Source organism: Euprymna scolopes, chromosome 21 (assembly GCF_053919585.1).
Source record: "Euprymna scolopes isolate OS-2025 chromosome 21, ASM5391958v1, whole genome shotgun sequence".
In the NCBI taxonomy this organism is placed as follows: Eukaryota; Metazoa; Mollusca; class Cephalopoda; order Sepiida; family Sepiolidae; genus Euprymna; species Euprymna scolopes.
Window position 1 is genome coordinate 75,439,910 of NC_136502.1, and position 12,380 is coordinate 75,452,289.

Consider the following 12,380-nt stretch of genomic DNA (forward strand, 5'->3'; position numbering starts at 1 on the left):
CTGGTTTTTACCTCACATTAAAAACGGCCTTGTGCCTAATTTGCTCAGTGGGGGAGCAAATAAACACCATCTGTGCTGTTACACACACACACACACACACTTGGCCTTCGGGCCGGGATCAAAGTGTAGTATCTGTTCCGGCAGATGCTGCACTTAAGATAATTTGTACCAGTCAATGGAGGGGAAACCCTCTATACTGGGACAATTATTATTTTTGGTAACCAGAGTGACCCCTTTTAGGGGAGCTGGTTTTTACCTCACATTAAAAACGGCCTTGTGCCTAATTTGCTCAGTGGGGGAGCAAATAAATACCATCTGTGCTGTTACACACACACACACACACACACTTGGCCTTCGGGCCGGGATCAAAGTGTAGTATCTGTTCCGGCAGATGCTGCACTTAAGATAATTTGTACCAGTCAATGGAGGGGAAACCCTCTATCCTGGGACAATTATTATTTTTGGTAACCAGAGTGCCCCCTTTCTTTTAGGGGAGCTGGTTTTTACCTCACATTAAAAACGGCCTTGTGCCTAATTTGCTCAGTGGGGGAGCAAATAAACACCATCTGTTCCGGCAGATGCTGCACTTAAGATAATTTGTACCAGTCAATGGAGGGGAAACCCTCTATACTGGGACAATTATTTTTGGTAACCAGAGTGACCCCTTTTAGGGGAGCTGGTTTTTACCTGACATTAAAAACGGCCTTGTGCCTAATTTGCTCAGTGGGGGAGCAAATAAATACCATCTGTTCCGGCAGATGCTGCACTTGGGATGATTTGTACCAGTCAATGGAGGGGAGGCCCTCTATACTGGGACAATTATTATTTTTGGTAACCAGAGTGCCCCCTTTTTGCCTACTTTTAGGGGAGCTGGTTTTTACCTCACATTAAAAACGGCCTTGTGCCTAATTTGCTCAGTGGGGGAGCAAATAAATACCATCTGTTCCGGCAGATGCTGCACTTGGGATGATTTGTACCAGTCAATGGAGGGGAGGCCCTCTATACTGGGACAATTATTATTTTTGGTAACCAGAGTGCCCCCTTTTTGCCTACTTTTAGGGGAGCTGGTTTTTACCTCACATTAAAAACGGCCTTGTGCCTAATTTGCTCAGTAGGGGGAGCAAATAAATACCATCTGTGCTGTTACACACACACACACACACACTTGGCCTTCGGGCCGGGATCAAAGTGTAGTATCTGTTCCGGCAGATGCTGCACTTAAGATAATTTGTACCAGTCAATGGAGGGGAAACCCTCTATACTGGGACAATTATTTTTGGTAACCAGAGTGACCCCTTTTAGGGGAGCTGGTTTTTACCTCACATTAAAAACGGCCTTGTGCCTAATTTGCTCAGTGGGGGAGCAAATAAATACCATCTGTTCCGGCAGATGCTGCACTTGGGATGATTTGTACCAGTCAATGGAGGGGAGGCCCTCTATACTGGGACAATTATTATTTTTGGTAACCAGAGTGCCCCCTTTTTGCCTACTTTTAGGGGAGCTGGTTTTTACCTCACATTAAAAACGGCCTTGTGCCTAATTTGCTCAGTGGGGGAGCAAATAAATACCATCTGTGCTGTTACACACATTTTGGCCTTTTGGTCAAGATCAAAGTGTAGTATCTGTTCTGACAGATACTGCAAGCTATGACTAGCAAAGACCAGATGTGGGGGCAACCCCACATGCCTGACCTTTAACCAGCTCCCATTTCCCACCTCTCGGGAGCTGGTCCCCTTTTCCCCTTCCCCCTCCCTTCACTCCTCACATTAAAAATTGGCCTTGTGCCTAATTTGCTCGGTGGGGGAGCAAATAAATACCATCTGTGCTGTTACACACATTGACATTCTACTCGGCCTTTTGGCTGAGATCAAAGTGTAGTATCTGTTCCGGCAGATGCTGCAAGCTATGACTAGCAAAGACCAGATGTGGGGGCGACCCCACATGCCTGACCTTTAACCAGCTCCCATTTCCCACCTCTCGGGAGCTGGTCCCCTTTTCCCCTTCCCCCTCCCTTCACTCCTCACATTAAAAATCGGCCTTGTGCCTAATTTGCTCGGTGGGGGAGCAAATAAATACCATCTGTGCTGTTACACACACACACACACACACACTTGGCCTTCGGGCCGGGATCAAAGTGTAGTATCTGTTCCGGCAGATGCTGCACTTAAGATAATTTGTACCAGTCAATGGAGGGGAAACCCTCTATCCTGGGACAATTATTATTTTTGGTAACCAGAGTGCCCCCTTTCTTTTAGGGGAGCTGGTTTTTACCTCACATTAAAAACGGCCTTGTGCCTAATTTGCTCAGTGGGGGAGCAAATAAATACCATCTGTGCTGTTACACACACACACACACACACACTTGGCCTTCGGGCCGGGATCAAAGTGTAGTATCTGTTCCGGCAGATGCTGCACTTAAGATAATTTGTACCAGTCAATGGAGGGGAAACCCTCTATCCTGGGACAATTATTATTTTTGGTAACCAGAGTGCCCCCTTTCTTTTAGGGGAGCTGGTTTTTACCTCACATTAAAAACGGCCTTGTGCCTAATTTGCTCAGTGGGGGAGCAAATAAACACCATCTGTGCTGTTACACACACACACACACACACTTGGCCTTCGGGCCGGGATCAAAGTGTAGTATCTGTTCCGGCAGATGCTGCACTTAAGATAATTTGTACCAGTCAATGGAGGGGAAACCCTCTATACTGGGACAATTATTATTTTTGGTAACCAGAGTGACCCCTTTTAGGGGAGCTGGTTTTTACCTCACATTAAAAACGGCCTTGTGCCTAATTTGCTCAGTGGGGGAGCAAATAAATACCATCTGTGCTGTTACACACACACACACACACACACTTGGCCTTCGGGCCGGGATCAAAGTGTAGTATCTGTTCCGGCAGATGCTGCACTTAAGATAATTTGTACCAGTCTATGGAGGGGAAACCCTCTATCCTGGGACAATTATTATTTTTGGTAACCAGAGTGCCCCCTTTCTTTTAGGGGAGCTGGTTTTTACCTCACATTAAAAACGGCCTTGTGCCTAATTTGCTCAGTGGGGGAGCAAATAAACACCATCTGTGCTGTTACACACACACACACACACACTTGGCCTTCGGGCCGGGATCAAAGTGTAGTATCTGTTCCGGCAGATGCTGCACTTAAGATAATTTGTACCAGTCAATGGAGGGGAAACCCTCTATACTGGGACAATTATTATTTTTGGTAACCAGAGTGACCCCTTTTAGGGGAGCTGGTTTTTACCTCACATTAAAAACGGCCTTGTGCCTAATTTGCTCAGTGGGGGAGCAAATAAACACCATCTGTTCCGGCAGATGCTGCACTTAAGATAATTTGTACCAGTCAATGGAGGGGAAACCCTCTATCCTGGGACAATTATTATTTTTGGTAACCAGAGTGCCCCCTTTCTTTTAGGGGAGCTGGTTTTTACCTCACATTAAAAACGGCCTTGTGCCTAATTTGCTCAGTTGGGGAGCAAATAAACACCATCTGTTCCGGCAGATGCTGCACTTAAGATAATTTGTACCAGTCAATGGAGGGGAAACCCTCTATACTGGGACAATTATTTTTGGTAACCAGAGTGACCCCTTTTAGGGGAGCTGGTTTTTACCTGACATTAAAAACGGCCTTGTGCCTAATTTGCTCAGTGGGGGAGCAAATAAATACCATCTGTTCCGGCAGATGCTGCACTTGGGATGATTTGTACCAGTCAATGGAGGGGAGGCCCTCTATACTGGGACAATTATTATTTTTGGTAACCAGAGTGCCCCCTTTTTGCCTACTTTTAGGGGAGCTGGTTTTTACCTCACATTAAAAACGGCCTTGTGCCTAATTTGCTCAGTGGGGGAGCAAATAAATACCATCTGTTCCGGCAGATGCTGCACTTGGGATGATTTGTACCAGTCAATGGAGGGGAGGCCCTCTATACTGGGACAATTATTATTTTTGGTAACCAGAGTGCCCCCTTTTTGCCTACTTTTAGGGGAGCTGGTTTTTACCTCACATTAAAAACGGCCTTGTGCCTAATTTGCTCAGTAGGGGGAGCAAATAAATACCATCTGTGCTGTTACACACACACACACACACACTTGGCCTTCGGGCCGGGATCAAAGTGTAGTATCTGTTCCGGCAGATGCTGCACTTAAGATAATTTGTACCAGTCAATGGAGGGGAAACCCTCTATACTGGGACAATTATTTTTGGTAACCAGAGTGACCCCTTTTAGGGGAGCTGGTTTTTACCTCACATTAAAAACGGCCTTGTGCCTAATTTGCTCAGTGGGGGAGCAAATAAATACCATCTGTTCCGGCAGATGCTGCACTTGGGATGATTTGTACCAGTCAATGGAGGGGAGGCCCTCTATACTGGGACAATTATTATTTTTGGTAACCAGAGTGCCCCCTTTTTGCCTACTTTTAGGGGAGCTGGTTTTTACCTCACATTAAAAACGGCCTTGTGCCTAATTTGCTCAGTGGGGGAGCAAATAAATACCATCTGTTCCGGCAGATGCTGCACTTGGGATGATTTGTACCAGTCAATGGTGGGGAGGCCCTCTATACTGGGACAATTATTATTTTTGGTAACCAGAGTGCCCCCTTTTTGCCTACTTTTAGGGGAGCTGGTTTTTACCTCACATTAAAAACGGCCTTGTGCCTAATTTGCTCAGTGGGGGAGCAAATAAACACCATCTGTGCTGTTACACACACACACACACACACACTTGGCCTTCGGGCCGGGATCAAAGTGTAGTATCTGTTCCGGCAGATGCTGCACTTAAGATAATTTGTACCAGTCAATGGAGGGGAAACCCTCTATCCTGGGACAATTATTATTTTTGGTAACCAGAGTGCCCCCTTTCTTTTAGGGGAGCTGGTTTTTACCTCACATTAAAAACGGCCTTGTGCCTAATTTGCTCAGTGGGGGAGCAAATAAACACCATCTGTGCTGTTACACACACACACACACACACTTGGCCTTCGGGCCGGGATCAAAGTGTAGTATCTGTTCCGGCAGATGCTGCACTTAAGATAATTTGTACCAGTCAATGGAGGGGAAACCCTCTATACTGGGACAATTATTTTTGGTAACCAGAGTGACCCCTTTTAGGGGAGCTGGTTTTTACCTGACATTAAAAACGGCCTTGTGCCTAATTTGCTCAGTGGGGGAGCAAATAAATACCATCTGTTCCGGCAGATGCTGCACTTGGGATGATTTGTACCAGTCAATGGAGGGGAGGCCCTCTATACTGGGACAATTATTATTTTTGGTAACCAGAGTGCCCCCTTTTTGCCTACTTTTAGGGGAGCTGGTTTTTACCTCACATTAAAAACGGCCTTGTGCCTAATTTGCTCAGTGGGGGAGCAAATAAATACCATCTGTTCCGGCAGATGCTGCACTTGGGATGATTTGTACCAGTCAATGGAGGGGAGGCCCTCTATACTGGGACAATTATTATTTTTGGTAACCAGAGTGCCCCCTTTTTGCCTACTTTTAGGGGAGCTGGTTTTTACCTCACATTAAAAACGGCCTTGTGCCTAATTTGCTCAGTAGGGGGAGCAAATAAATACCATCTGTGCTGTTACACACACACACACACACACTTGGCCTTCGGGCCGGGATCAAAGTGTAGTATCTGTTCCGGCAGATGCTGCACTTAAGATAATTTGTACCAGTCAATGGAGGGGAAACCTTCTATACTGGGACAATTATTTTTGGTAACCAGAGTGACCCCTTTTAGGGGAGCTGGTTTTTACCTCACATTAAAAACGGCCTTGTGCCTAATTTGCTCAGTGGGGGAGCAAATAAATACCATCTGTTCCGGCAGATGCTGCACTTGGGATGATTTGTACCAGTCAATGGAGGGGAGGCCCTCTATACTGGGACAATTATTATTTTTGGTAACCAGAGTGCCCCCTTTTTGCCTACTTTTAGGGGAGCTGGTTTTTACCTCACATTAAAAACGGCCTTGTGCCTAATTTGCTCAGTGGGGGAGCAAATAAATACCATCTGTTCCGGCAGATGCTGCACTTGGGATGATTTGTACCAGTCAATGGAGGGGAGGCCCTCTATACTGGGACAATTATTATTTTTGGTAACCAGAGTGCCCCCTTTTTGCCTACTTTTAGGGGAGCTGGTTTTTACCTCACATTAAAAACGGCCTTGTGCCTAATTTGCTCAGTGGGGGAGCAAATAAATACCATCTGTTCCGGCAGATGCTGCACTTGGGATGATTTGTACCAGTCAATGGAGGGGAGGCCCTCTATACTGGGACAATTATTATTTTTGGTAACCAGAGTGCCCCCTTTTTGCCTACTTTTAGGGGAGCTGGTTTTTACCTCACATTAAAAACGGCCTTGTGCCTAATTTGCTCAGTGGGGGAGCAAATAAACACCATCTGTGCTGTTACACACACACACACACACACACACACACACACTTGGCCTTCGGGCCGGGATCAAAGTGTAGTATCTGTTCCGGCAGATGCTGCACTTAAGATAATTTGTACCAGTCAATGGAGGGGAAACCCTCTATACTGGGACAATTATTATTTTTGGTAACCAGAGTGCCCCCTTTCTTTTAGGGGAGCTGGTTTTTACCTCACATTAAAAACGGCCTTGTGCCTAATTTGCTCAGTGGGGGAGCAAATAAACACCATCTGTGCTGTTACACACACACACACACACACTTGGCCTTCGGGCCGGGATCAAAGTGTAGTATCTGTTCCGGCAGATGCTGCACTTAAGATAATTTGTACCAGTCAATGGAGGGGAAACCCTCTATACTGGGACAATTATTTTTGGTAACCAGAGTGACCCCTTTTAGGGGAGCTGGTTTTTACCTCACATTAAAAACGGCCTTGTGCCTAATTTGCTCAGTGGGGGAGCAAATAAATACCATCTGTTCCGGCAGATGCTGCACTTGGGATGATTTGTACCAGTCAATGGAGGGGAGGCCCTCTATACTGGGACAATTATTATTTTTGGTAACCAGAGTGCCCCCTTTTTGCCTACTTTTAGGGGAGCTGGTTTTTACCTCACATTAAAAACGGCCTTGTGCCTAATTTGCTCAGTGGGGGAGCAAATAAATACCATCTGTTCCGGCAGATGCTGCACTTGGGATGATTTGTACCAGTCAATGGAGGGGAGGCCCTCTATACTGGGACAATTATTATTTTTGGTAACCAGAGTGCCCCCTTTTTGCCTACTTTTAGGGGAGCTGGTTTTTACCTCACATTAAAAACGGCCTTGTGCCTAATTTGCTCAGTGGGGGAGCAAATAAATACCATCTGTTCCGGCAGATGCTGCACTTGGGATGATTTGTACCAGTCAATGGAGGGGAGGCCCTCTATACTGGGACAATTATTATTTTTGGTAACCAGAGTGCCCCCTTTTTGCCTACTTTTAGGGGAGCTGGTTTTTACCTCACATTAAAAACGGCCTTGTGCCTAATTTGCTCAGTGGGGGAGCAAATAAATACCATCTGTGCTGTTACACACACACACACACACACTTGGCCTTCGGGCCGGGATCAAAGTGTAGTATCTGTTCCGGCAGATGCTGCACCTAAGATAATTTGTACCAGTCAATGGAGGGGAAACCCTCTATACTGGGACAATTATTATTTTTGGTAACCAGAGTGCCCCCTTTTTGCTTACTTTTAGGGGAGCTGGTTTTTACCTCACATTAAAAACGGCCTTGTGCCTAATTTGCTCAGTGGGGGAGCAAATAAACACCATCTGTTCCGGCAGATGCTGCAAGCTATGACTAGCTATGACTAGCAAAGACCAGATGTGGGGGCAACCCCACATGCCTGACCATTAACCAGCTCCCATTTCCCACCTCTCGGGAGCTGGTCCCCTTTTTCCCTTCCCCCTCCCTTCACTCTTCACATTAAAAATCGGCCTTGTGCCTAATTTGCTCGGTGGGGGAGCAAATAAACACCATCTGTTCCGGCAGATGCTGCTAGCTATGACTAGCAAAGACCAGATGTGGGGGCAACCCCACATGCCTGACCTTTAACCAGCTCCCATTTCCCACCTCTCGGGAGCTGGTCCCCTTTTCCCCTTCCCCCTCCCTTCACTCCTCACATTAAAAATTGGCCTTGTGCCTAATTTGCTCGGTGGGGGAGCAAATAAATACCATCTGTTCCGGCAGATGCTGCACTTAAGATAATTTGTACCAGTCAATGGAGGGGAAACCCTCTATACTGGGAACCGCCTGGGTAATACCTAGGAGGTCCACCCTCCCAGGCCTTGCCACCGGGCTTTCCGGTGGGGCAAGTTTATTGCTTGCTGCCTGAGGCGCCCCGACCGGGGAATGCCGACGGGGTTACTCAGGCAATTTTTAAAATTGCAGGAGTGCCCCTCCTTTAGGGGAGCCTGCGGGGTTCCCACTTTCCGGCCTTGTGCCACATAATGCTGATGTGGGCAGCATTTAAATAAAAACCCTCTATACTGGGACAATTTTTATTTTTGGTAACCAGAGTGACCCCTTTTAGGGGAGCTGGTTTTTACCTCACATTAAAAACGGCCTTGTGCCTAATTTGCTCAGTGGGGGAGCAAATAAACACCATCTGTGCTGTTACACACACACACACACACACTTGGCCTTCGGGCCGGGATCAAAGTGTAGTATCTGTTCCGACAGATACTGCACTTAAGATAATTTGTACCAGTCAATGGAGGGGAAACCCTCTATACTGGGACAATTATTATTTTTGGTAACCAGAGTGACCCCTTTTAGGGGAGCTGGTTTTTACCTCACATTAAAAACGGCCTTGTGCCTAATTTGCTCAGTGGGGGAGCAAATAAATACCATCTGTGCTGTTACACACGAGTCAGAAAAGTAGCACAGCGCATTTTATTTCTAACCCCTGCGAAGAGCTAGCAAGCATAGTTTGTATGAATCAATACGTTTCAACTTTTTGACACGATTGATTCTGTTTGTTGAATACTAGTATTCGTTTACTTCTAGTGGGTTTGTTTTACGGCATATCAACCCTTTTCTGGTTATTTAATGTCGAATCCAATAACTCTGAAAAAAGTTTTTTATGCTTTAAGTTATTTCATTTTCATATCATATATATTATCATTCAAATATATATTTTTTTGCTAAAGCTCTGAATGCTTGTCTGAAAGTTTTTTTTTTAAACAGTGATCACCACTTATCAAGGCCCGGAAGCCACTCAGGGATAAGGGTTATTGCAAGTACATTACGTTAGTGTGGAGATTTGATGAAGTGTTTACTTAAGGGGGCGGTTCATTAGGAATTTGTTAACGTTGGACTTGAACACATCCAAGTTGTAGTCCGGTGGGAAGCAGGCAGACGGAACAAAGTTTAACATCATGACGTAATTTCTAGCAAACTTTTCAAACTTAACGACTAACACTGGGACGCTATTTGATTTCGATTCTAGTCGATGGCGAAAAAGTCATATATTTTAAACTTTTCAAATAACTACTACATAATTGGGTACCATATAATAATCAATATAAAGTCGGCTTTATAATAATAATAATAATAATAAATACGAAATCTGCATATATTTAAATGTCATATTTAAGTATATCTTGCTACAGAGTAACGCCGGGCGACTTTCTAATATTTATTCATGGTATTTGGTTTGGTTGTTTTGTTTTAGGGTTCATCAGTGCTTTTCAGGTTATTTAATGTCGAATCCATTAATTTGGGAAAACGTTTTTATGCTTCACATCCTTCTCATTGTGAAACATATTTATCTACTGGTGTATTACCATGGTTACGAAGGTTTGGGTGTTTTGTTTTAGAGAATGTCAACCATTTTCGGCTTATTTAATGCCGAATTCAATAAGTTTGGTATACGCTTCAAGTTATATCTTCAAATATTCATTCATAAAGTTTCGTTTGGTTGCTTCGTTTTACGGCATATCAAGCCTTTTCGCGTTATTTAATGCTGAATTCAGTAGTTATGAAAAAAAATCTTTTACGCTTCAAGTTAAATCTACAAATACTTATTAATGGAATCTGTCTGGATGCTTATATATATATATATATATATATATATATATATATATATATATATATATGGGTGTGTGTGTGTGTGTGTGTGTGTGTTGTTTCTTTTCGTTCTTCAACTTTACAAAATGAAAAGAAAGAAGAAAAAAGAAATAACATACTGAGGATGGAGTATAGATCCGAAATATATTTATGTTATAAATTTCAAACAAGTAAAATATTTTATTTTCCATTATATTACGTTGTGATTTGGCTTTCAAGCGCACTTGATGCGTATTTTATTTTATTCAAATTAAATCAACGTTTCTATATGGAACTCATATAAACGCAATTAAAGATAGTAAATTATAATTTACAAGAATTTATTGTTTGACAGGATAGTCAAAATGTAATATTAAGATTTTCTTAATCCGTAGAGTTTCAAAGAATACGTTCTTTTCGTCAGCATTAGCAAATGAATATTATAACGAAGCTATGAATTTGCTGGTACTGGTATAAACTAAAACTCCATTATATGAAAACCAATCATATATGCAAAAAACGTTAGTTTCTAGCACCGGGAAGAAGGTTCTGTATGTGTTCTACGCTTATCTCGGCATTGTTTCGAGTCGCTCTGCACTTCTCCTTGCCACTGAAATCAAGCAGTGCTGATTCAGGAGAGGTGTGGTTGACACACCGGTTCCTGTCAGATCAGTTAAGCAACGATGAGCCTGGCCAGTACCAGATGGGTGACTATTTGGGACTTCCAGGTGCTGTATGTGTTCTGCGCTTATCTCGGCATTGTTCCGAGTGGTAAGTTTATGAAATAGGGAAAAAATGAAAAATGAAAACAAATGCAAATGAAGATATGCAGTTGTTAAGTTGTTCCAGAAGACGAATTGTTCAAAAGAATCAATGTTCTCATACGATGTAGTCCGAGCTGTTATGTGTAATATTGTAATACCGATCTAAACTAAGTATCCAAAAAGGGAATTTTGGTTTGCAAACTTAATTTTTACTTCTTGAATGTTGACTTGTTACAGCGAATGAAGTCTTGCATTTGATATCTTTGCATTAAACTGATGAACCTCATATTTTCAGCGATAAGATGGTTGTTGTTATCTCTTGAGTTGGAAGCCATGTTTAGTTTCAGAAGAGTTTCCGATGGTTAGTTGTTCCATACAAGTCTTGGAGATGACGAGTTCCCAGTAGACTGCTATTCTGTACAAGTTCCTGACTTTATATTTTTGTAGCCAAAGACCAAAAGATTCTTCCCGTGTTGACACGGAAAAAGCATATGCAATGTTGCTAAAAAAAAAAAAGGTTTAATTTTTATGGAGCAATTCTGTTTTTAGTTTGATTGGTAGCAGAACATGAATTAATTTGATTCGTCAGTTCCTAGCAGCATCGTTTATAAATAGAATTCCCAACTGTGACGGGGCCATACCCTCCATCATGAGTAAAAAATATTGCAACACTATAATTTACGTGATTATATGTTAAATTATTTACCTTAGTATTTACAAGCAAAGTTATACTTTAAGGTTAAGCCTCACTTATTTAGAGAAATGTTTCCACATTTATCTTGAAAATTACTTTATCGACATTTTTACTAATGAACCACCGGTTATGAAGCCCCAAATGCCATTCGAGGATAAGAGTTAATATATTTGTTTAGTGGACAATGAGACAACAACATAAGGATTGATAACAATGGTTGAAACTGGGCAGCATTTGATTATTTAAGAGGATTGCTCAACAAGAATTTGTTTACATTGGACTTGAAAATGACCATGTTATAGTTAGCTGAGTAGTATGCCAGCGGCATTGTTTTCCGCCTAGTTATAATCTTGGTCGTTTCCAGAGTAATGTTAATAAGCATCCTCTTTTTTACAAGAATCGTCTTTTATTTTTAAAAGCTTCTTGTATCAAGTGGATTCGTGCCTTGTCTGGAGCGATTTTCGTAAATAAAAAAAATAATTGTTTCTGTTCATTTCGAGAATACACATTTTATGATATACAATATCCAATAGTCAAGATGAAAACTTAAAATTATGTTGTTTTCTTCTTTTTTTTTGTTTTTTGTTGAATGTTTGATAGCAATAGTAAGTAGTTTATAATATTAGCTGGCACTAATAAATCGTCTTACGTTAAGCCGTCCCTTACACGGGGGACTGGTAACATTACGTGACACTAATAATCCGTTTATAAAATTTTAATGAGATCAATAAGCTATTTGTAAAATTACATGGCTATATAAGCTGCAACCTGAGCTCAAAGAAAACCTTAAAGGCTGTCGTTATGAAACAATTTAGGAGATAAAAGAGGCTGTGTCGAGGGTCATTGCACGTTTTCACAAGAGGACTTCCATGGGAGCTTTTATAGGTGT

The 12,380-nt window shown here is 42.7% G+C and overlaps 1 protein-coding gene across 4 annotated transcripts in view; it reads left to right on the forward strand.

Annotated features, from left to right (window-relative positions):
• LOC145242517 (protocadherin-19-like) overlaps window positions 1–12,380 on the forward strand; it is a 338,653-nt gene that overhangs the window by 150,506 nt on the left and 175,767 nt on the right. The gene's annotated exons all lie outside the window — the stretch shown is intronic.